Source organism: Triticum dicoccoides, chromosome 3B (genome assembly GCF_002162155.2).
Source record: "Triticum dicoccoides isolate Atlit2015 ecotype Zavitan chromosome 3B, WEW_v2.0, whole genome shotgun sequence".
In the NCBI taxonomy this organism is placed as follows: Eukaryota; Viridiplantae; Streptophyta; class Magnoliopsida; order Poales; family Poaceae; genus Triticum; species Triticum dicoccoides.
This window is the reverse complement of record NC_041385.1, coordinates 754,313,721-754,336,806: the sequence shown is the minus strand read 5'-3', so window position 1 is coordinate 754,336,806 and position 23,086 is coordinate 754,313,721. Positions and strand designations below refer to the sequence as shown.

General features: G+C 46.2%; 1 long non-coding RNA gene and 2 pseudogenes across 1 annotated transcript; 2 read left to right on the top strand and 1 right to left on the bottom strand.

Annotated features, from left to right (window-relative positions):
- Nucleotides 1-1,330: 1,330 nt before the first annotated feature.
- LOC119279916 lies at nucleotides 1,331-12,353 on the top strand (annotated as a pseudogene).
- Nucleotides 9,765-11,439, bottom strand: LOC119282039. Its single transcript, XR_005138613.1, has 3 exons — nucleotides 11,151-11,439; nucleotides 10,655-11,006; nucleotides 9,765-10,522 (listed from the first exon to the last, which is right to left on the bottom strand). It is a non-coding gene; the product is annotated as an uncharacterized LOC119282039 (long non-coding RNA).
- Nucleotides 12,354-14,234: 1,881 nt separating the features above from the next.
- Nucleotides 14,235-21,786, top strand: LOC119279915 (annotated as a pseudogene).
- Nucleotides 21,787-23,086: the final 1,300 nt, after the last annotated feature.

The window sequence follows — 23,086 nt, the reverse complement described above, 5'->3', positions numbered from 1 at the left end:
CCTTTCAGAAAGAAGATAAGAACAAGAGGCTCACCACGGTGGTGCCGGCGACGAGATCGGCGCGGGCGATCGACGGCGGTGAAGACGGGGACGGGACGTGACGGACCGCTAAACCTAGACAAATATTGAGAAAAATGGAGCTTGGAGGTGGAGCTTGGAGAGGAGAAATCTTAAGTAGTGTGGCTCGGGCATTCCATCGAACACCTCGCGTGCGTAGGAGGTGAGCTAGAGCACCACAAAGCTCTCTCCTCGCCGGCCACGAAAAATAGAGCAGTGAGAGTGCTCTGCTCGTGGGGTATATATAGGCAATTAATTGGTCCCGGTTCGTGGCTTGAACCGGGACTAAAGGGAGGCCTTTGGTCCCGGTTCATTCCCCCAACCAGGACCAATGGTGGTGGGCCAGGAGCGAGGACCATTGGTCCTGGTTCGTCCCACCAACCGGGACCAAAAGGTCCAGACGAACCGGGACCAATGGCCCACGTGGCCCGGCCGGCCCCCGGGGCTCACAAACCGGGTCCAATGCCCCCATTGGTCCCGGTTCTGGATTTAACCGGGACTAATGGGCTGACCCAGCCTGGACCATTGCCCCCTTTTCTACTAGTGGTTTAGTAGTATGTGACTGTGTAATTCTGTACTTTGGAACGTGTAACCAAATTCAGGACGAACACATAGACCAGATTACCTAAGACAAAATATTGGAGCATACATATACATGTGCAACATCCTTTGAACATCCCTAAAACATGGGTGAACTGATTGCTCTTTTACTTCATCCTGGACAGTTAAAAATGCATTAGGGGCAAAATGGTCTTTTCACCACACAGTTAACATTATTAGTGTCTAAAATGAACGAAAGTGTCATATAAGGAACAAAAATTAATTTAGGTGTCAAACAGGGAAGAAACTTTATTTAGGGCCAAATAGGAAAGCAAATTTTAAGAAAGGTCCAAATAAGGAATTCTCTCTAGATTGAGTCCCCCAATAAAGTAAGAACATGCATGCGTATGAGACTGGCCATAGTGGAGTTACTTCAGCAGTAACATAGACTCCAACTCAACAGATTTGCATACGTGGCAATGATTTAATGAGGAGAGAGAGCATAGCAGTAACATAGCTGGTTACCGTAACTTCGCGCTTAGTCCCACAATTTTTTAATGCAAATCGATCCACTACAGCGTCCCCATCGCGAAGGAAAATTCTCCACCACTCCATCCTCTTCCTTCCTGCCGCCTCCATCCTCTCCCTCCCTGCTGCCTCCATCTCCCTCGCCCCGCTCTCTGTCTCGCCGCCCGGCGGCGGCTCTGACCGGAGGCGCGAGGCCACCCGAATCATGGCCAAGTCTGGTGCTTGTAAGGAGGCGGCGCTAGTGCGGTCATTGGCGACCTGGCCGCCGCAGCAGCACGTCCCCGGTGCCCCGGCAAGATTGTGCGCCAACCGCTGGCCACAGCAACTCTTCTACTCCGGCGATCCGACGAGCTCGTCCGCCAGCCCCTCCGAACCACCGTACCTCTACCCCCCCTCTCATGGAATCCTCTACTGCAAACCCTACATGGTATAAATTTCTTCTTTTAATTCAATCTTCGCCAATTGCAATTCCTTTAGCTCAAATACCCGATTTAGCGTGTGTAGGTCTTCAGGGAACTTCTAGACTGCCAAGTCTTTACTCACATCTAAGTCTGAATTTCTAAGTCTTGATTCAGCGTGTGTAGGTGTAGCCTAAATTACCAAAACTGTGAGCTTCAGTTGAGATCCTTTTGCTTTTGCTTTCTTCATTGAACAAGTGATATATTACATCGAGACACTAGTTAGGACATGCTTTTTGAACAAAGGATTGATTATGCTTCATATAGCAGAAACAGTAGGATTATCCTACTGCAGTTTTATTAAGATAAGTATTTACAAGTTAGAATTTCATACAAAGAGGAATAAGTTATGTACCTGACCAAATACAGTCATTAAGATCAGTCCAAATACTCCAGCTCACCAAAATAGATGTGTTCTGTGTTAAGCCTATCTCTTACAGTAGCCTAAAAAATATCTTGTTTAAGTCTGTTCCTGGCCAAATCTAATTGCATACCTCATGAATTTGTCCAGTGCGCTTGATAATTTAATATTTATAATACTTCTATTAGAGAGATGAGGTGTTGTACAAAATTTCATTGCTACTGTACTATGCTCATGACTTCTGATATTTGTAACAGGAGGCCAATGTACACCCCTGCACCTAAAGACTTGCCAAGTTTTGGACAATTCCCCCCAATGCATAATTATAATTTTCAACCTCCACAAGTGTAGCATCATGTACAAGGGCACCAAAATATGGATACCAATCAACCGGCTGATGGTTCCGATGATGAAGCTGAAGCAAGTATCAGTGATCCTTCCTCCGTCTACACACTAGATCACTACCTTGTCCAGATGGACATGTTAGACTCATTCGCCAAGGAGATCGCAATAGAAGTGAAGGAGAACCTCGACGCTCAAGGAAGATCAAGCAGAAGTGGTCCGAGGATTTACGTGAACAGGCCACGTGAAGAAGCTGCTGAGCAATTGGTACGCGACTATTTCTGTGATAATCCTATCTACAAGAATAAGGTATTTCATAGAAGATTCCGGATGAGAAGGCCCCTTTTTGAGTGTATCATACATGCACTAGGAGAGTGGTCTCCAGAGTTCATGCAAAGGAAAGATGCTCTTGCCCGTGATGGACTATCTCCATCGCAGAAATGCACATCAGCTATTCGCCAATTGGCATATGGTACTCCGGCCGACGCTCTCGATGAGTACCTTAAGATTGCCGAGTGCACATAAATTAAGTGCTTAAAGTTGTTCGTCAAAGGCGTGATTCATATATTTGGTGATGAGTATATGCGAAAACCCAATGTCAACGATGTGCAACGCTTACTTGATATTGGAGAGAGTTGTGGGTTTCCTGGCATGTTAGGAAGCCTCGACTGTATGCACTGGCGTTGGGACAAATGTCCCATGGAGTGGAAGGGACAATTCATCAGTGGGTATAAAGGCGCCCCTACTCTTATTCTAGAGGCGGTTGCTTCTTAGGATCTTTGGATATGGCATGCATTTTTTGGTGTTGCTGGATCCAACAATGACATCAACGTGCTTAATCAGTCAATGTTGTTCCTTGGGCAACTGAAAGGGCAAGCTCCTCGAGTGAACTATAATGTCAACGAGAAGTAATATCAACTTGGTTATTACCTTGTAGATGGAATATACCGAGAGTGGGCAGCATTCGTGAAGTCGATACCGATGGCTCAAACAGAAAAACAGAGGTTGTTTGCTAAACATCAAGAAGGTGCAAGGAAGGATGTGGAACGCGCATTTGGTGTGCTCCAGGCGCGATGGTCTGTTTTACGTCGCCCGGCACGTTTATATGACCGGGGCGATCTCCATCATATTATGTTAGCCTGCATCATTCTACACAACATGATAGTTGAGGATGAAAACGAAGAGGCGGGGAATATGCTTGATTTGAATCAGGAAGCAGGATCGTCAATTGTTTTCCATCAGTATTTACTCACGGTGACATGCCAATATTTGCCGAGGTACTTGAAAGAGATGCTAGAATTCGTGATCGTCTGATGCATAAGGCTCTAAAAATGATTTGATTGAGCATATATGGAAAAAGTTTGGGCGACGATAGATTATATTCTAGACTTGATCCATGTATTGCTAAACATGTTTTATATTTTTTAATTATATTATATTGGCACTTATTATTTATTATGGATCCGTTCGAATTTGTATTCTTGTATTTATATATGGGTACTAGCAAACAAAATCATATTGATACATGCCACATATAGATCACAAAGTTGAAGTACTAGTATAGATCCCACAAAACAATAAATGAAAACCTCCAAGTTACTACCTTTATGTTACTACCCATTATGGAGGTAGTAACATAGACTAATAACATATGCATGTTACTACTCTATGTTACTACCCACTATGGCTAGTCTGAAGGCTGTTTGTAATAGTGGTATTATAGGCTAATATACCCGGACGAAGGGAGTATCATGCATGCCAACTAGGCAAGTTTGATAAGGTGTCATAGAATCAAATAAAGTAAAAGAGGGTTGAGTATCATATCATGATACAGTATAATAATATGGAAATACTAACGCCCACATGTGTGGGTGTTTGCATCTCGCCCACACACGTGGATCCACGTCTGTTTGTGGTTGCACGAATCTTGGCATATTTGTGGTGCCATGTAGGACTGGGTTGGTGTGTGGGTATTCATCCGGTCGCCCACACGTCCGTTTCACCACACGGGAGGGTCGGTGTGTAGGCATTTAGAAGTTCGCCCACACATCTATTTTCACTCACGCACCAGGGCTGGTGTGTGGGCATTTGCCATCTCGCCCACACGCCAGTCTCTTTTTCCACACCCAAAGCTGCCAGTTGCCATGTGTTTTGCAGTATACATGGCAACTACCCTAGTGTGTTGGTAAGCAGATGACAACTCTTTTTTTACCCGAACATGTCAGTTGTCATGTGTTTTACAGCGTACATGGCAACTGCCCTAGTGTGCTTATAGCAGATGGCAACTCTTTCTTTGCCCGAAACATGTTATTTTGTCATGTCTCTTTGTAGCGCTACACGGCAACTGCCTAGTGTTAGTAGATGGCAACTTCTAAGGTTTTCAAATCATGGCAACTGTAGTAAACCAGACCATACGTGGCAACTGCCTAGTGTTAGTAGGTGGCAACCCCTAAAGTTTTCAAATCATGGCAACTATAGTAAACCAGTGCAGTTGAGCAACCTTGGCAACTGCAGTTAAATGGACATTGAAGAGGGTCCAGATCATGGCAACTGCGGGGACGCGTGGTGACTGTCACGCGGGGCGTGCGGGACCGTGAGGTAGGTGGCCGAGAGAGATTGTGTGGGCATTATCCATTTTGCCCACACGTAGGCGTGTGAGAGGGACCGCGAGGAAGAAAAGAGACGTGTGGGCACTAGTTGTTTTGCCCACACACGTAGGCGTGTAGGCTGGTCCTCTTAAACATCATACAAAATGTGTGTCCAAATACCTTAACGTCCACACGTGTGGACATTATCGGCGTCCTAATAATAAATGTTATAGTACTATGTGTCATATACTGGCAATAAATAAAGTACTACGTCGCCGACCGTGCCGGCGGCACGAGCACTGGCCTGCCAATCCAGGTTACCTTCCATGCCGCCCGACCGCCACTCCTCTCCTACCTGTGCGTCCACTGCCCCGGCCTCGACTACAACCGCCGCCGTGAGCCCAGGGTCGTCGCCGCCGAAGCCGACCTCGTGCTCTTTCGCGTTCCTGACAACATCAACACCCGCCTAGTCGTACAGTCCTGGGACTACTTCATGTACAGCCCGCGAACCCATGTGATGGACCTGCTCCACAACCCGCACCCCAGGGGCTTCCACAACTCCGCGACCGCCCTCCTCAGCCGCAAAGGCGGCGCCTGGTATGCCGTCGCCGCCATGAGCAATTGGTCCCCAGTATACAAGACCTAGTGCAACTGCGACACGCCCATTATCAGATGGGAGTTCAGTCTCCACCTGTACCGCTCCTACGACTCCGAGTCCGAGGGGTAGATCACCGTGCCCATGTCAGTGGACGAGCTCGTCAGGGACAAGCTCGCCCCCCTAGGCCCCTACCCGTCGAAGTGTCGGAAGAAGACATGCCGTATCACAAGACGGACAAGACGATCACGATCGGCGGCGAGCGCGGCACGGTCGCCTGGGTGGACCTCTGGCGTGGCATCCTCGTTTGCGACGTACTCGTGGAGCCCCTAGTGATAGTGCAGCACATCCCGCTGCCGGTGCCGGCGAGGGGAAACTGGGGTCGTCTCCTGCGGATTTTTAGAACATCTGCACCGGGGCCGCATTATCTCAGCTGTTGAAGCGTTGTGCTGTACCTTGAGATGTCCGTCAGGGAATCCAATTTTACGTACTCCTATTACCGTGGCAGATGGCTGTTAGTACGAGCCTAGGCGGCAGGGGTCTAGGGGTCTGCACAAGTTTGGTCGTTTCCGCTCACACAGTATGCGGAGGCATGCCCGTGAGGCCGTGGGCCGTGATGCGGGTGATCTTCTGTGGTCACTTGTACAACATATTTGTATTTTTGTCATAGAAAATCCCGCATCATAGAAAGCTGCATGTGAAACGAGACGTATCTGAGACGACTTTTTTCCAACGCCCGGCCGGACAGGGTAATATGCATGGTCTCCCATGTCGCCAATGTCAGACGTGTCACGTGTTTGTTTCCTACCATGAAAAAGAACTTTGTTGTGCATTCGCGGTTCATGTATTGCTACTATTGTACAATTAAATCTATTCTATTTTGAGCTATGCATACGTGTACTTAAAACAAAGTGAGAGATGTACACGGACTCCTGTTAGAGTGTCTACAGCCGGAAATCCCAAACTCGCCTTAAACGCCCGGACGGACCGCCTGCCCGGCCACGAAATTTCAACCCGACCGAGCTCCTCAAACGGGCCTCAAACGGCCGGGCTGACCGGCACCCTGATATCCAACTCAAATATGGGGCGAATATGGGGGCGCCTGGGCATGCCCGCCAGGTCGGACTGACGTCGGGGTCCCATGCGGAATCACTCGGGAAACCGACGGTCTGAAACTCGTCTCCTCCGTTGGACCGATGTTGTCGTGTGGTGCCGCTCCGGCGGGCCGCGTAGTGCCTAGCCCGGCTATTTAAGCCGACTGTCGGTACCGAAACCCTACCCCTCCACATTTCTCTCTGCCTGTCCGCCGCCGCCATTTCCACTCCCCTTCCGCCACCAGTAGTAGCCATGCCCCCACGATGCCAGATAAGGGTCACCCATTTCTATCCCCGGAGCGCCGGCTACAGCTCCTTTAGCAGATCCGGGCAAGGTGTGAAGCCCGAATCGGCATGGGGGTACCTCCGGATGCAGTGGATCCGGAGGAGGAGTTGGAGGAGGAAGAAGAGGTTGAGGAGTAGGAGTTGGAGGAGGAGGAAGGGGAGGAGGTGTCGGAGGAGGATGTGGAGGACGTCGTGGACTAGCCACCGTAGAGCGGAGGGATGTTGACGAGCCACCGCCTCGCTGCCGAAGGCGCCGCTGCGCCGGGGAAGACCACCGCGGGCCAAAGCCCAGATCGCACCCTCTCCTAGGGTGAAACAGCCCCGCCACCGCCGTCCTTGGCTGCGGCACGGACTTGGCCAGCGCCAGCCTCAAACGGCAGCAAGGGATCGAAGATGTATGAGGCCTGGAGGTGGCACTCGCGTTCGCCCCCGAGTCGCCCGCGCGGGGCGACGCGAGGGTACCAAGTGTGCCGTTGTGCCTGGAGAGGAATTATAGTTGACATCACATGTTTATAGTTTTGGCACCCCCACTGGATGTAGGATAGGGCTGGACGGTTTGAGACGTCCGGTTGTAGATGCTCTTACCCGAAAAAGCGGGATCGCATATATCTCATATTTAATAAGGAGTTAATTACAGTTTTAGTACACAAACTTGCAGCGGGGGTACAATTTCATACAAGAACTTGCAAAACGACTCAAATTAACCCCTAAACTTGCTCTGCGAGAACAAATTGATGCAATTTAGTTTGAAACCTGCCACGTCAGACAGGAAGCACGCGCCGGTAAGTCTAATATTATGCAGAAACGCTCCCAAGTATAGCACTAAGCGAAATCGCGGTCCTCATAGAGAGCTGGTAGTAGAAAACTTTAAAACGACCCCTGAGGTTATGCAAAATATTACATTTGCACTGGACGCTCAACACAAAACCCTTCGTCTGTTCGTGTTCGCCTGCCTATTCGTTTCTCATCGGCCGCTTCGGCTGTTCGTTTCCCGTCCGTGACGAGCGACGGTACTGCCTGGTTGGTCGCCGTCGACGGGATCGTCGCTTGATGGACCCACGTCCCTGGGGCATTGGCGAGTTTCCACCGGATTATGGTATGCACACTCCTTCTGCTATGTTGGATGGTCCCCTATTTCGGCCCTCTTATGGCTAGGATTTTGAACGTGTTTGACCAAAGGTATTTCCGCTTTGATCCGTGGCAAGCACATCTAGACGCGTGCATCGGAGAAACTAATATCATATTTGATCCCATCACAAATACAAGGTTGTAAGCATAAGACCTCATACCATACCTTTTTTTATTATAAGTGTATAAATCACTATTTGTTTGTTGATCCGGTGAAAAGCTGGATTTGACACTTTGACGAAAGCTTGCTAGAGACCATCGCTTCAAGGGAATCTTCCTCTCGTGGGTTCGATAAACCAGTGTCATCTCTAGAGAAATATGTGCGGGATACTTTTTTCTGTTCCAATACCAGATCAATAAAAATGAGATATCAAGTCCTTTTTCTAGTGCCGTTGTCGGGGAGGAGTTTAGTATTCCTAATCTTTGTGTTTAGAGTTTTTGTTAAAGTTAATTTGTAGTTTTTGTATTTAATTTTCTGCTTTTAGTTTAAGTGGGCTGATCAAGAACGAATACCTCTGTTCAAACATGATCAAAACCCTAGCCATAAGAGGTCCGAGATAGGGGACCATCCAACATAGCAGGAGTGTGCATACCATAATCCAGAGGAAACTCGCCAATGACCCGGGGACGTGGCTCCATCAAGCGACGATCTCGTTGGCGACGACCAACCAGACAGCACCGTCACTCGTCGTTGACGAGAAACGAACAGCCTAAGCGGCCGATGAGAAACGAACAGGCAGGCAAAAACCCGAACAGACGAAAGGGTTTGTACTGGGTTCGCAGTGCAAATGTAATATTTTGCATAGCCTCAGGGGTCGCTTTTAAGTTTTCTACTACCAGCTCTCTCTGAGGACCACAGATTCATTTATTGCTATACTTGGGGGCATTTCTGCATAATATCGGATTGGCCGATGCGTGCCTCCTGTCCAATATGGCAAGTTTCAGACTAAATTGTATCAATTTGTTCTCGCAAAGCAAGTTTAGGGGCTAATTTGAGTCGTTTTGCAAGTTCTTGTATGAAATTGTACCCCCCCTGCAAGTTTGTGTACTAAAACTGTAATTAACTCTTTAATAAGAATACTGGGCATTGTACACAACAGGGGCGTCATAAGCATCTTGAACATGTACAATGTGCCAAGTACACGATCACTTCACCATGTACCTTACCCATGAACGTTTGAAAATGGATCCCGTGCTGTACCAAGTACTCCGTACATGATAAACCCCCGACTTGTACCTCGCACACGTAATCTATTTCTGGCATGTGCGAGCATCGTGTACCTTTCCCATGAATGTTGAATCTACATGATCATTATGTGCCAAGCACATGATCGGTGTTTTGCATTTCTTTCTTATAAAAATTATTATTTCAAAGTAGTCAGTTTGTGAAATAATCACTTTCACTCTTCTGTTCTTATTTCAAGTATTTTAGAATATGTAGAAATATTTCAGTTTATAATAATCAGTTTCACCCTTTTCTGCTTATTTCACATAGTGAAGAACGAAAATGTACTGAACATCAGTAAGCAGGACCATTATATGTAGCCATCTCCCCTGTCTGATTCGTGTTCTTCAGGTATCGTGGGCAGTTTTAATACAAGGTCGTGGGCAGTTTGTTGATTTTGCTGTAATTCTGAGCAAAAACGAAACAGAGATAAATCAACAATATGCCGTGAATAGCATAAACGGAGCCGCTGGCAGATACGATGAAACATGCATTTTTGTGGTACTTCAAGTACGATACTGCTGACATGTTAAGCCCCTAAATCCCGATTATAGCCAACAACCTTCAAATCAGTATAATTTCCATAAACATTAGAATAGATGGACATGGAGGTATTGTCGCAATCGTGCTACACACATCATCAATCGTGTCGCACTCTCCACTGAACAAAAACAACCAATGTTGTAGTATCTTGCATCCAAGGAGTACATGGTTGTACTTTGCACATCAGAGATGCAATCTGCAAAGTCTAGTCATCGGCGCCAAGAGCTTTCACAACCAAGCCCATGTACACTGCGACTGATACTGGGGCAAGAATACGTACCTGCATGATTATCCAGGTTGGACTGACTCTGGTCTGCTCTCTGCCTCCCGTCAAGCTGTACAAGATTTGTATCCAGAGTCGAATATAGCAATGGCGCGGTCAAGTCAGATCACCTTCTTCGCAAAGTTCACTTGCATCTGCTCACCGCCGGCGCTGGTCAAACTGCGATATCACTAAATGAACCTTTTGTACTGAACATCGGAAGTCATGACCCAGCTGGTTTATGAAACCCAAATGAATGGAAAGATAAAAAAAAATACCTAGAGGCAAAACACAACATCTATTGTGCTCCATCTGGCACTAAATCCATTCAGCCTAAATTCAACGCATTTTGGGCAGTGTGCATGTATACCAAAAAAAAAAAAAATCAGGCTAAAGCAATGATACATTTAGGCACACCTTAGTCTGTTAATAGCCCTTATGAATTGATGAGCTTTACATATTGTCGAATTCAGACTGTCAGTATTTCGACAGGAAATGCCATGGTGTGCCTGAATCCTGTAACAAGGCAGGCAGAACGGATCACTACGGAAAATAAGCAATTGCGAAACCCCATGTGATTTGCACCCCACAAACGAAACCCATGTCATCTGCTTCCCCATTACAGATGATGTTCTCTGGATTCCGTACCTGCATGATGCCGCTGCAAGATGCACTTGAACTCTGGCTACATAGAAGATACATAAGGGCTAGTCAACTCCAGGATCTGCGCCAGACAATACAAATCTAGCCGGCGGTGGCAGTGGCACCTGCAACTTAAAAATCCCCAAACTGCAATATAGGGTTCGCCCCCAAAGTTAATGAAACATAGATTTACCTGATGGCTCCAGAGAACACCCACCGGCTGCTGATCTCCTCGTTGGCGGTGCACTTCTATGTCCGCCTGCCGCTCCGCCGGAATCTGATGTTTCCCCTCCTCTTCCCAATCCAGCAACCGATGCAGCTACTCAGCTCCCTTCCTTCTCCATATGCTTGTTATGACCTGCGAAACAGAGACATCCGGGCTAATCATCCTTCTGACATGGCCCCAAATCCAAACAAAGAATTGGTTTTAGAACTCCCCAAAAAACTACATCCCAACATAAAAAAAGGGACTATGCACATTCCAATCAACAACTATATTTACCTTGGTGGATCCGCACAACACCGCCGGCGCAGGAGATAACCAGCGGCGATGCGCTCCCGGGTACCCCGCGCGGGATAGCACCGCCGGCAGTGCTCGTGCCGGTGCCGTAGGCCCAGACCTGCCGGAGATTCCCCTCCGCCTCTAGACCAGCAACTCACTCCTCCGCTCAGATCCGTGCCATCTCCATGATTAACCTCCAATGAATGCGCCTCCCCTGCCGCCTAGCATGCTCCTCCGGATAACCAAACGAGGGGGAACATAGGTGGAAGTGGAACTGAGTCACGGGCCGCTGCGGGACAGCGGGAGTGACCATGTATCTGTCCTCAACCTTGCTATACATACGACAGAATGCATGTCCAACACTGTACGATTAGAGACAATTGTAGATAACTCAGTTTGTGGGACATAGCATTTAAAGATGATATGCTCTTGACGTACTGGTCGGACGAGAAAACCATCGTACGCAGAGCAGTTTCGATCTGTCCTTATCACGATCGCTACCACCGCAAACCCTGCGAGATAACCGTGTACGGAAACAGCTGGTGCAAATCCCTATGTATATGGATGTCCAGGATAAGGGGACCGGGGTGCAGGTGCTCTATTCAATATTTTCGGGCGAGCCCAACTATATCCGGGACGTCGCCATCAGTCGGCACAAGGGCACCATCAAGTACATCGAGATGGAGATCTGGTCGCTGACGAAGGTGTACAGCAAGGCCCCTGATTCCTATCTGGAATGGGTGCGATGGAAGCGGAGCGTCGCCCAGGTCATCCCCGGTGGCTGGAAGGCAAGAACATGGTGATACCGGATGGCGTTGGTTCATTCACAATGGCAGACTGGCAGCCTGGCTGTGAGGCCAAGGTCGAAGAAGTCATCATGGATGCCAGCGACGTCTCACTGTCTCAGATCCTTGCGACCTGCTGTCTAAGCTGAGTGGTAGCGCCAGTGACACCACGACATCGTTGCAGAAACTTCAGATGGCGTTCCCCAGCATAAGCATAGATGACGACGATATCGTCTACTTGGCTTGTAGCACCAAACATGGGATCATGGAAGTCATGGAGTTCATGATTGCTGTCGATGTGTGGAACAAAACCCTGCGAGGAGTAGCCCAACTTGATGTCCAGAAGAGCCGAGTTTTCTTTCCCATATTCCGCACCAGTGAGATCTGCAGATATCTGGGCAAGAGTGCAGGTATTTAACTAACTTTTGTGTGTACTACTGCTACTCGCTCGCTGCATGTTTTTGTGTGTGGCTATCCGTATGAATATTCAGTTCTATATGATCAACTGATTCAAAAAATCCTGGCAATCCAACAGAAATAAGTTGCTGAATTTGTCTTGTGTTTGTGGCTTTGTGCGCGCAATCATTCTTGCAAAATTGTGAATAGCAGTTGCGAAAATTAATAGACGACTCACAATTCACATGACACTCAAAATAGATCGTCTGCTTCCACCGGTCGCAGAGAGCCAGAGTGTGTGTTGAATCGAAGCACGTAGATGTGGGATTCAGATTCTTTCTTTCAATAAAAGTACAATCTTAAATACTTATATGTGTGGTGTATAGATAGCTAAGAGCATCTCTAGCAGACCCCGCATCTCGCCGACCCGCAAAACGCGTTTGCAGTTCGCTAAAAAAAGGCTTTGCGGGTCGGCGCGGACGGCCATAGAGCAGACCCTCAAACGAACCCGTATAAAAGAATATTCACGGAATATACTTTTTACGAATCGGCTTTACGGGGTCTGCTCTTGCGCCGCTGCATCACACATCCCGCCAGTCCGCAAAATATCAATACCACAACACAAAAATAAATCAAACAAACATAAAAAACACAAAATAATTATACAGAAAAATTATCAATACCAACACAATACAACAATCATCCACATTACAAATAATTATTCAAATCACCGAAACAAACTTAAATAATGCAATACAAAACTTGTCCCGAATACAAATACAAATGAACAGAAAAATGAGTTTGTTACTGTCCAACCCTTTGCCAATGGTACTCAATGAGATCCTCCTGAAGCTGAAAGTGGGTGTTTGCATTTTCAATCTCCTTGTATGTTTGAAGAAAAACTCTAATGCGGTTAGGGTCTCTAGCTGGTTTGACACGGCTACACACATTGTCGTAGAAGAACTCCAAGTTCATGCCTCTCTCATCTTCGAGAATCATATTATGAAGGATAACACAACATGTCATGATGTTTTTCAAGGTCCGCTTGTCCAAAACCGAGCAGGACCACGAACAATAGCAAACCTAGATTGCAAAATCCCGAATGCTCTTTCAATGTCTTTCCGGGCTGCCTCTTGCAACCTTGCGAATTCACATTGTTTTCTAGTTTTGGGTTCTTTGATGCTCTTGACCAATGTGCACCAAGGAGGGTATATACCATCTGCAAGATAGTACCCTTTTATGTATTCATGCCCATTGATAGTGTAGTTGCAAGAAGAAGCATCATCACTAGCAAGCCTAGCAAACAAATGAGACCGTTGCAACACATTGATATCATTGAGAGTGCCCGGCATACCAAAGAAGCAATGCCAAATCCATAAATCCTCGGATGCTATGGCCTCTAGCACAATTGTTGCATCACGAGACTTGCCACAATACAATCTCTGCCATGCCTTCGTGCAATGTTTCCAAGTCCAATGCATACAATCAATACTACCTAGCATGCCAGGCCAACCTCTCCTCTCATTAGATGCCATCAGTTTCTTTGTGTCATCCTCGTTGGGTGCCTGAAGATATTCAGGACCAAAGACACGAATGACCACTTTGGAAAATCTATGCACTGACTCAATTGTGGTATCTTCACCAATGCGAAGGTACTCATCGGCATAGTTAGCCGGAACGCCATATGCAATCACCCGCATAGATGCCGAGATTTTTTGATATGCACTAAATCCCTTCAAGCCCGCAACATTTCTTCTTTGAGTAAAATACCGACAATTTGCCTCGCAAGCTTGAACATTTTCACAAAGAGGGATCGACGCATTCGGTACCTTCTCCGGAAGAGGTGCGATGGATATGTTGGATTCTCCGCGAAGTAGTCTTGCATCAACATCTCGTTCCCGAGATGGCGATTCCGAGTAATGCAAAGACGCTCGACGGTCGGTCCTCGTCGCCTCTTCCGGTTCTCGTCTTCGTGCTCCTTGACGGCAAGAGCCATCACCAACGTCTGCTGCCGAAAGTTTCCAAGCATCGTCTCAACATCTGAGTCGTCCGAATCGGAGAGAAAAAACTTCTCGCACAGGGTCAATTCCATCTACATTAACAAAAAACGCACGCCGCGTCAACCAACTATGCAAAGCGCTCGGCACAAAGCGCAAACAAACACTAACCGGCGGCGACAAGGGGCGGCTCGAGGACGGTCGATCCACCGCGGCGATATCAACGAGGGACGGCTCTTCTCACCGGATCCGTGGGGCGGTGCAGCGTATTGGTGGTGGAGGGTGGGGGACGCCCCCGCGGTGCGATTCCGCCCGCGGATTTGGCCAGAATCGTCGTCGGCAGACGGGTGGAACCAATGGCGGGCGGCGGCGGACGGGTGGAACCAATGGCGGGCGGCGGCGGAAGGAGGTGGGGAAAGGGCGCGGGCTGAAATGTCCCTCTCACCAACCGCTTCACTGCAATACGAGACACCGTATGGGCAAGGCGGAAACCCGCGTATTCGCGGGTTGGGGCTGAGATTTTGCCGCGCCCCTCAAAAAATTTTACGGGCCGCCCGCGTTTGCACGGTCTGTTCGGGCAGGATTTTTCATGTCGACCCGCATTTTGGCGGTTATTTTGCGGATCGGGGCTTTTTATGGGGTCTGCTAGAGTTGCTCTAATGCAACCATCATCCTTCGCTTGCTTATTTTAGAGCAATGAATCTTGTCGCAAGTCCACAATTTTCAGTTTACTGTAATGTTGGTAGCGGGGGGTTCTGCCAAGGCGATAGATACTATACATTGCATTTAGGACATATGCTTGTTGATCAAGTGAATTGCATTGCTTTCTTACCTTTACGTTGTAAAGCTAGCAAGAGGATAAGCAGCCAAGAAACTGTGGTCAACATGTTCCTAGCACGGCCAGTATTCAAGTTGCGTTTGTGGATGTTGTGCACTCGCAGAGTTTGGCAGAGCCGAATGAGCGGTTGTGAGGTTTTTTTTTGCCATGTCAGTAGGTAGTCCGTGCTTTGTTTGTATAGCTTTTCGTCCAGTTTTGCTTAAATTAACTGGACAATTCTCTTCTTCTTAATTAATCAATGAGACAAAACTTTTGCCTTCGATTTAAAAAAATACATGAATTAAAATGTGCAAATGCTCAATTGTGTGTGTGGTGTGTGACATAGTTCGCCCGCACGTGTGTGGTGTGACATAGTTCGCCCGCACGTCGGATGCCACTCGGGGCGTGCGGTGGAACTGCTATGCGCCCGCACGCCACGCGCCGACCATGGTTGACGTTAAACACGTCGCGCACTTTGCCCCCTCCCCCTCACGGTTCCATTTACTCCTCCCCACAGTTACTCGCACAACCCACTTTGCATTTCAGACGATTGGAGGAGAAGACGAGGGGAGAAGGCGACGGCGGAGGAGGAAGAGTCGACGGCGTTCGCGGCCGTTGGTGGTGCTCGCCGGACTGGAGCGGATTCGCCGGAGCGCCTACAGATTGAAGGTAATGCTCGCTCCCACTCTCATAATCCTTGCCTGCATTTTCTCCCCTGCCCTCCGTGTTCGAAGCTTCGCTCGAGATTCAAAGAGATTCGGGCGGGTTCGCGATGCGCCGGCGTTCCCGCCGGCGGCGGAGTCCTGTACTTGCCGTTTTTGGTGGCACTAGGCAGTCTCGTTGCCGTCGCGGTAGCGGTCACGCCGGTGTGGTTCGGCCTGTCCGGAGACACATACTGGTTGTGCCTTGGGATTGGGCCGTTGTTTTTCTGTCTGATAGTTGCGCATTGCTTCAAATTGGTATTTGCGATCAGTTCGGGGAGAATTTTGGGGATAAATTTTAAGTCATTATAGTTGCCATTGAACCCTAGATCTAGTTAGTTATTTTTCAAACTTCAGTATGAAGGCAAACATGGTAGTTTGAGTAACTATCATGACTGTATGGTGATACGTCTCCGTCGTATCTATAATTTTTGATTGTTCCATGCCAATATTATTCAATTTTTATATTCTTTTGGCAACTTTTTATACTATTTTTTGGGACTAACATATTGATCCAGTGCCCAGTGCCAGTTCCTGTCTGTTGCATGTTTTTTATTTCGCAGAAACCCAATATCAAACGGAGTCCAAACGGGATAAAAACGGACGGAGAATTATTTTGGAATATTTGTGATTTTTGGGAGGAAGAATCAACGCGAAACGGTGCCCGAGGTGGCCACGAGAGTGGCCCACGCCACCACTCCAGGTGGGCGCGCCCCCACTCTCGTGGGCCACCCGTAAGGCGGTTGATGCTCTTTTTTGGCCGCAAGAAAGCTAATTTTTGGAAAATGATCTGGGCGAAGGTTTCAATCCAATCGAAGTTACGCATCTCCAGATATAAAGGAAATGGTGCCAGGGCAGAATTCCAGAACGCAGAAACAAAGAGATAGATCCAATCTCGGAGGGGCTCTCGCCCCTCCCACGCCATGGGAGCCAAGGACTAGAGGGAAAACCTTTCTCCCGTCTAGGAAGGAGGTCAAGGAAGAAGAAGAAGAAGAAGAAGGGGGGCTCTCCCCCCTTGCTTCCGGTGGCGCCGGAACGCCGTCGGGGGCCATCATCATCACCGCGATCTTCACCAACACCGTCGTCATCTTCACGAACATCTCCATCACCTTCCCCCATCTATATCCAACGGTCCACTCTCCCGCAACCCGATGTACCCTCGACTTGAACATGGTGCTTTATGCTTCATATTACTATCCAATGATGTGTTGCCATCCTATGATGTCTATGTAGATTTCTATCGTCCTATCGTGATTGATGAATTGCTATGATTTGTTTGAGTTGCATGTTTTATTATTGGTGCTGTCCTATGGTGCCCTTCGTGTCGAGCAAGCGTGAGGGATTCCCGCTGTAGGGTGTTGCAATGCGTTTATGATTCGCTTATAGTGGGTTGCGTGAGTGAATAAAACACAAACCCGAGTAAGGGGATTGTTGCGTATGGGATATAGGGGACTTGATACTTTAATGCTATGGTTGGGTTTTACCTTAATGAATCTTTAGTAGTTTCGGATGCTTGGTAGAGTTCCAATCATAAGTGCATATGATCCAAGTAGAGAAAGTATGTTAGCTTATGCCTCTCCCTCAAATAGTATTGCAATAGTAATTACTGGTCTAGTAACATAGTCAATTGCTTAGGGACAATTTCACAAATCCTACCACCACTTTTCCACACTCGCTATATTTTCTTTATTGCATCTTTATCTAAACAACCCCTTGTTTATATTTACGTGTTCTTTATTATCTTGCAAACCTTTCCTATCACACCTACAAAGTACTTCTAGTTTCATACTTGTTCTAGGTAAAGCGAACATCAAGTGTGCGTAGAGTCGTATCAGTGGCCGATAGGACTTGAGAGAGTATTTTTTATACCTTTAGCTCCTCGTTGAGTTCGACACTCTTACTTATCGAAAGAGGCTACAACTATCCCGTATACTTGCGGGTTATCAAGACCTTTCTCTGGCGCCGTTGCCGGGGAGTCATAGCGTGGGGTGAATATTCTCGTGTGTGTGCTTGTTTGCGTTATCACTAAGTAATTTTTATTTGCTGTTCTAAGTTGTTCTCTATCTTTAGTTATGGATATGGAACACAAAATACCAAAAAAATTAGGTGTAGATGCTACTCATGGAGATGGGGAACCCCCTAAAACCCTCGATGCTCATTATGTGAAAGAAATTATGTACTACTTTAATAATCCTGAGAAAACCCCATTCTGTTATGTTATGGGAGACACGTTAGATCAACGTGAATACTTTAGGGATTATCGCTTGACACAAAAAGGGAAACTATTATGGGATCAAATTTCTATGTTGCTTTGGTATGCTCGTCAACTATGTGTGATACATGATTATACTTGTTGCTCTAGGATGAAGGCTCCACACCTTCCCTTTTCATGCAAATTCAATGATAATGAAACCTTAGCTTCTTATGCTAATGGTATCTTTGATTACTATGATGTGGAACAAACAGAAGAATTTGTTGCTTTTATGGGTGCTTATGAGGTTGAATCTATGTTTAAAGCGTTTGATGATTTTGATGATTCAGTTTATAGACCAGAAAATCTTGCTATACTTAGATATTGCTATGAAAATTATGAATACAATTACTATATCAATGCATTTATTGAGAAAGTCTCCGCTGTCCAAGAAGAGACTAATATTTTGCAAGAAGCTATGGAAGAAGAAATTGATGAAACTGTAAGGTCATTGGATGAAAAAGATGACGAGCAGAGCGAAGAACAAAAGGAGGAAGAGCGGATTGATCACCCGTGTCCACCTTCTAATGAGAGTAACTCTTCAACTCATACATTGTTTAATTCCCCTTCGTGCTTACCGAAGGATGATTGCTATGATGATTGATATGATCCCTTGAATATGTTTGAAATATCCATTTTTGATGATGCTTGCTATGCTTGTGGCCAAGATGCCAATATGAATTATGCTTATGGAGATGAACTTGCTATAGTTCCTTATGTTAAACATGAAATTGTTGCTATTGCACCCACGCATGATAGTCCTATTATCTTTTTGAATTCTCCTGACTACACTATATCGGAGAAATTTGCGCTTAGTAAGGATTATATTGATGGGTTGCCTTTTACCATTGCATATGATGATTTTGATGAATGTAATATGCATGTGCTTGCTGCTCCTACTTGCAATTATTATGAGAGAGGAACTACATCTCCACCTCTCTATGTTTCCAATATAATAAAATTGCAAGAAATTGTTTATACTATGCATTGGCCTTTACTATATGTGCATGAATTGTTCTTTTATGACATGCCGATGCATAGGAAGAGAGTTAGACTTTGTTGTTACATGATATATGTTACTTTGTGCTCACTACTAAATTACAAATCATTGTTAATTAAAATTGGCTTTGATATACCTTGGGATCCTGGTGGATTCATTACTTGAGAACTAAATGCCTAGCTTAATGGCTTTAAAGAAAGCGCTGCCTGGGAGACAATCCAGAAGTTTGAGAGAGTCATTTATTTCTGTTGAGTGCTTTCATATAGTTTAAAAACCAAAAAAATAAAGAGGGGAACCTTAAAACTTTTCAAAAAGGAAAGTGAAAGTGAGAAAGACAAGCATTGTTGAAGTGGGAGAGCTCTTTGAACTTTGTTCATGCTCATGGTAACTTTGTGAATCTTGATTATAGAAACTTTTCATAAATTATCCCCTTGTATAATTCCATTATATTATAAAAATAATGTGCTAAGGTTAGCCTTTAGGATGTTTACAATGCTTGTTGGTTTGTACGGTGCAGGACAGAAACTTCGGTTGTAGTGCGCGATTTTAAATTTTTAACTGGAACGTCAAACGGTTCTGATTCTTTTTGAACTGTCTTACTGTACAACTTGTTTATTTTTCCTAATTTTGGTAGAAGTTTTGGGGTACCAGAAGTATGGTGAATGTTCAGATTGCTACAGACTTTTCTGTTTTGACAGATTCTATTTTTGATGCATAGTTTGCTTGTTTTGATGAAACTATCAATTTATATCAGTGGATTAAGCCATGAAAAAGTTATATTACAGTATACACAATGCTAAAACAAAATATGAATTGGTTTTCTACAGTACTTAGAGTAGTGATTTGCTTTATTATACTAACGGATCTTACCGAGTTTTCTGTTGAAGTTTTGTGTGGATGAAGTGTCTAATCGAGGAGGTCTCGATATGAGGAAAAGGAAGAGAGGCAAGAGCTCAAGCTTGGGGATGCCCAAGGCAACCCAAGTAAATATTCAAGGAGACTCAAGCGTCTAAGCTTGGGGATGCCCCGGAAGACATCCCCTCTTTCTTCAACAAGTATCGGTATGTTTTCGGATTCGTTTCGTTCATGCGATATGTGCCAGTCTTGGAGCGTTTTTTGCATTTAGTTTTCACTTTTCTTTTGTGCGGATTTTCGTGCTGAATTTTTTGATATATAATACGTTTTTTCCGACATCGTATGCAAAAGTTATAGCCGGTTTACAATTTCCCTACACTTTTTGCAAAACATGTCCAAATTTAAGTTTTTTAATTTTCCTAACTAGTAGATGCAGTAATATAACTACATCTCAAAGAATTTTATTTTTTGAATTTTTTATCATTTTCTTTTGTATTTTTCAAAACTGAAATAGCGATATACCGGGGGGGCGGGGGGTAGAGATTGAAAATTGCCCTTTAGTACCGGTTCGTGCCACGAACCGGTACTATAGGTCAAACCCCTTTAGTACCGGTTCATGGCACGAACCGGTACTAAAGGTTAGCCCTTTAGTATCGGTTTGTGCCACGAACCGGTACTAAAGGTGATCGCGGGGCCCCGGCCTGACGCCACCCTGCCACCACCCCATTAATACCGGTTCGTGGCACGAACCGGTACTAAAGCTTCAAAAGAAACCGACATTAATGCATAACTGTTCGAACCGGCACTAATGGTGCCATTACTACCGGGCCAAAATCGAACCGACACTAATATGTCTCACATTAGGTCCTTTTTCTACTAGTGGGTAGACAAGACCGAGTGCAACTGCGACACGCCCATTATCAGATGAGATTTTAGTCTCCACCTGTACCGCTCCTACGACTCCGAGTCCGAGGGGTGGATCACCGTGCCCATGTCAGTGGACGAGCTCGTCAGGGACAAGCTCGTCCCCCTAGGCCCCTACCCATCGAAGTGTTGGAAGAAGACAGGCCGTATCACAAGACGGACAAGACGATCACGATCGGCGGCGAGCGCGGCACGATCGCCTGGGTGGACCTCTGGCGCGGAATCCTCGTCTGCGACGTACTCGTGGAGCCCCTAGTGATAGTGCAGGACATCCCGCTGCCGGTGCCGGCGAGGGGAAACTGGGGTCGTCTCCTCAACTTAGGCGAGCCCAACTATATCCGGGACGTCTCCATCAGTCGGCACAAGGGCACCGTCAAGTACATCGAGATGGAGATCTGGTCGCTGATGAAGGTGTACAGCAAGGCCCCTGATTCCTATCTGGAATGGATGCGATGGAAGCGGAGCGTCGCCCAGGTCATCCCCGGTGGCTGGAAGGCAAGAACATGGTGATACCGGATGGCGTTGGTTCATTCACAATGGCAGACTGGCAGCCTGGCTGTGAGGCCAAGGTCGAAGAAGTCACCATGGATGCCAGCGACGTCTCACTGTCTCAGATCCTTGCGACCTGCTGTCTAAGCTGAGTGGTAGCGCCAGTGACACCACGACATCGTTGCAGAAACTTCAGATGGCGTTCCCCAGCATAAGCATAGATGACGACGATATCGTCTACTTGGCTTGTAGCACCAAACATGGGATCATGGAAGTCATGGAGTTCATGATTGCTGTCGATGTGTGGAACAAAACCCTGCGAGGAGTAGCCCAACTTGATGTCCAGAAGAGCCGAGTTTTCTTTCCCATCTTCCGCACCAGTGAGATCTGCAGATATCTGGGCAAGAGTGCAGGTATTTAACTAACTTTTGTGTGTACTACTGCTACTCGCTCGCTGCATGTTTTTGTGTGTGGCTATCCGTATGAATATTCAGTTCTATATGATCAACTGATTCAAAAAATCCTGGCAATCCAACAGAAATAAGTTGCTAAATTTGTCTTATGTTTGTGGCTTTGTGCGCGCAATCATTCTTGCAAAATTGTGAACAGCAGTTGCGAAAATTAATAGACGACTCACAATTCACATGACACTCAAAATAGATCGTCTGCTTCCACCGGTCGCAGAGAGCCAGAGTGTGTGTTGAATCGAAGCACGTAGATGTGGTATTCAGATTCTTTCTTTCAATAAAAGTACAATCTTAAATACTTATATGTGTGGTGTATAGATAGCTAAGAGCATCTCTAGCAGACCCCGCATCTCGCCGACCCGCAAAACGCCTTTGCAGTTCGCTAAAAAAAGACTTTGCGGGCCGGCGCGGACGGCCATAAAGCAGACCCTCAAACGGACCCGTATAAAAGAATATTCACGGAATATACTTTTTACGAATCAGCTTTACGGGGTCTGCTCTTGCGCCGCTGCATCACACATCCCGCCAGTCCGCAAAATATCAATACCACAACACAAAAATAAAACAAACAAACATAAAAAACACAAAATAATTATACAGAAAAATTATCAATACCAACACAATACAACAATCATCCACATTACAAATAATTATTCAAATCACCGAAACAAACTTAAATAATGCAATACAAAACTTGTCCCGAATACAAATACAAATGAACAGAAAAATGAGTTTGTTACTGTCCAACCCTTTGCCAATGGTACTCAATGAGATCCTCCTGAAGCTGAAAGTGGGTGTTTGCATTTTCAATCTCCTTGTATGTTTGAAGAAAAAGTCTAATGCGGTTAGGGTCTCTAGCTGGTTTGACACGGCTACACACATTGTCGTAGAAGAACTCCAAGTTCATGCCTCTCTCATCTTCGAGAATCATATTATGAAGGATAACACAGCATGTCATGATGTTTTTCAAGGTCCGCTTCTCCAAAACCGAGCAGGACCACGAACAATAGCAAACCTAGATTGCAAAATCCCGAATACTCTTTCAATGTCTTTCCGGGCTGCCTCTTGCAACCTTGCGAATTCACATTGTTTTCTAGTTTTGGGTTCTTTGATGCTCTTGACCAATGTGCACCAAGGAGGGTATATACCATCTGCAAGATAGTACCCTTTTATGTATTCATGCCCATTGATAGTGTAGTTGCAAGAAGAAGCATCATCACTAGCAAGCCTAGCAAACAAATGAGACCGTTGCAA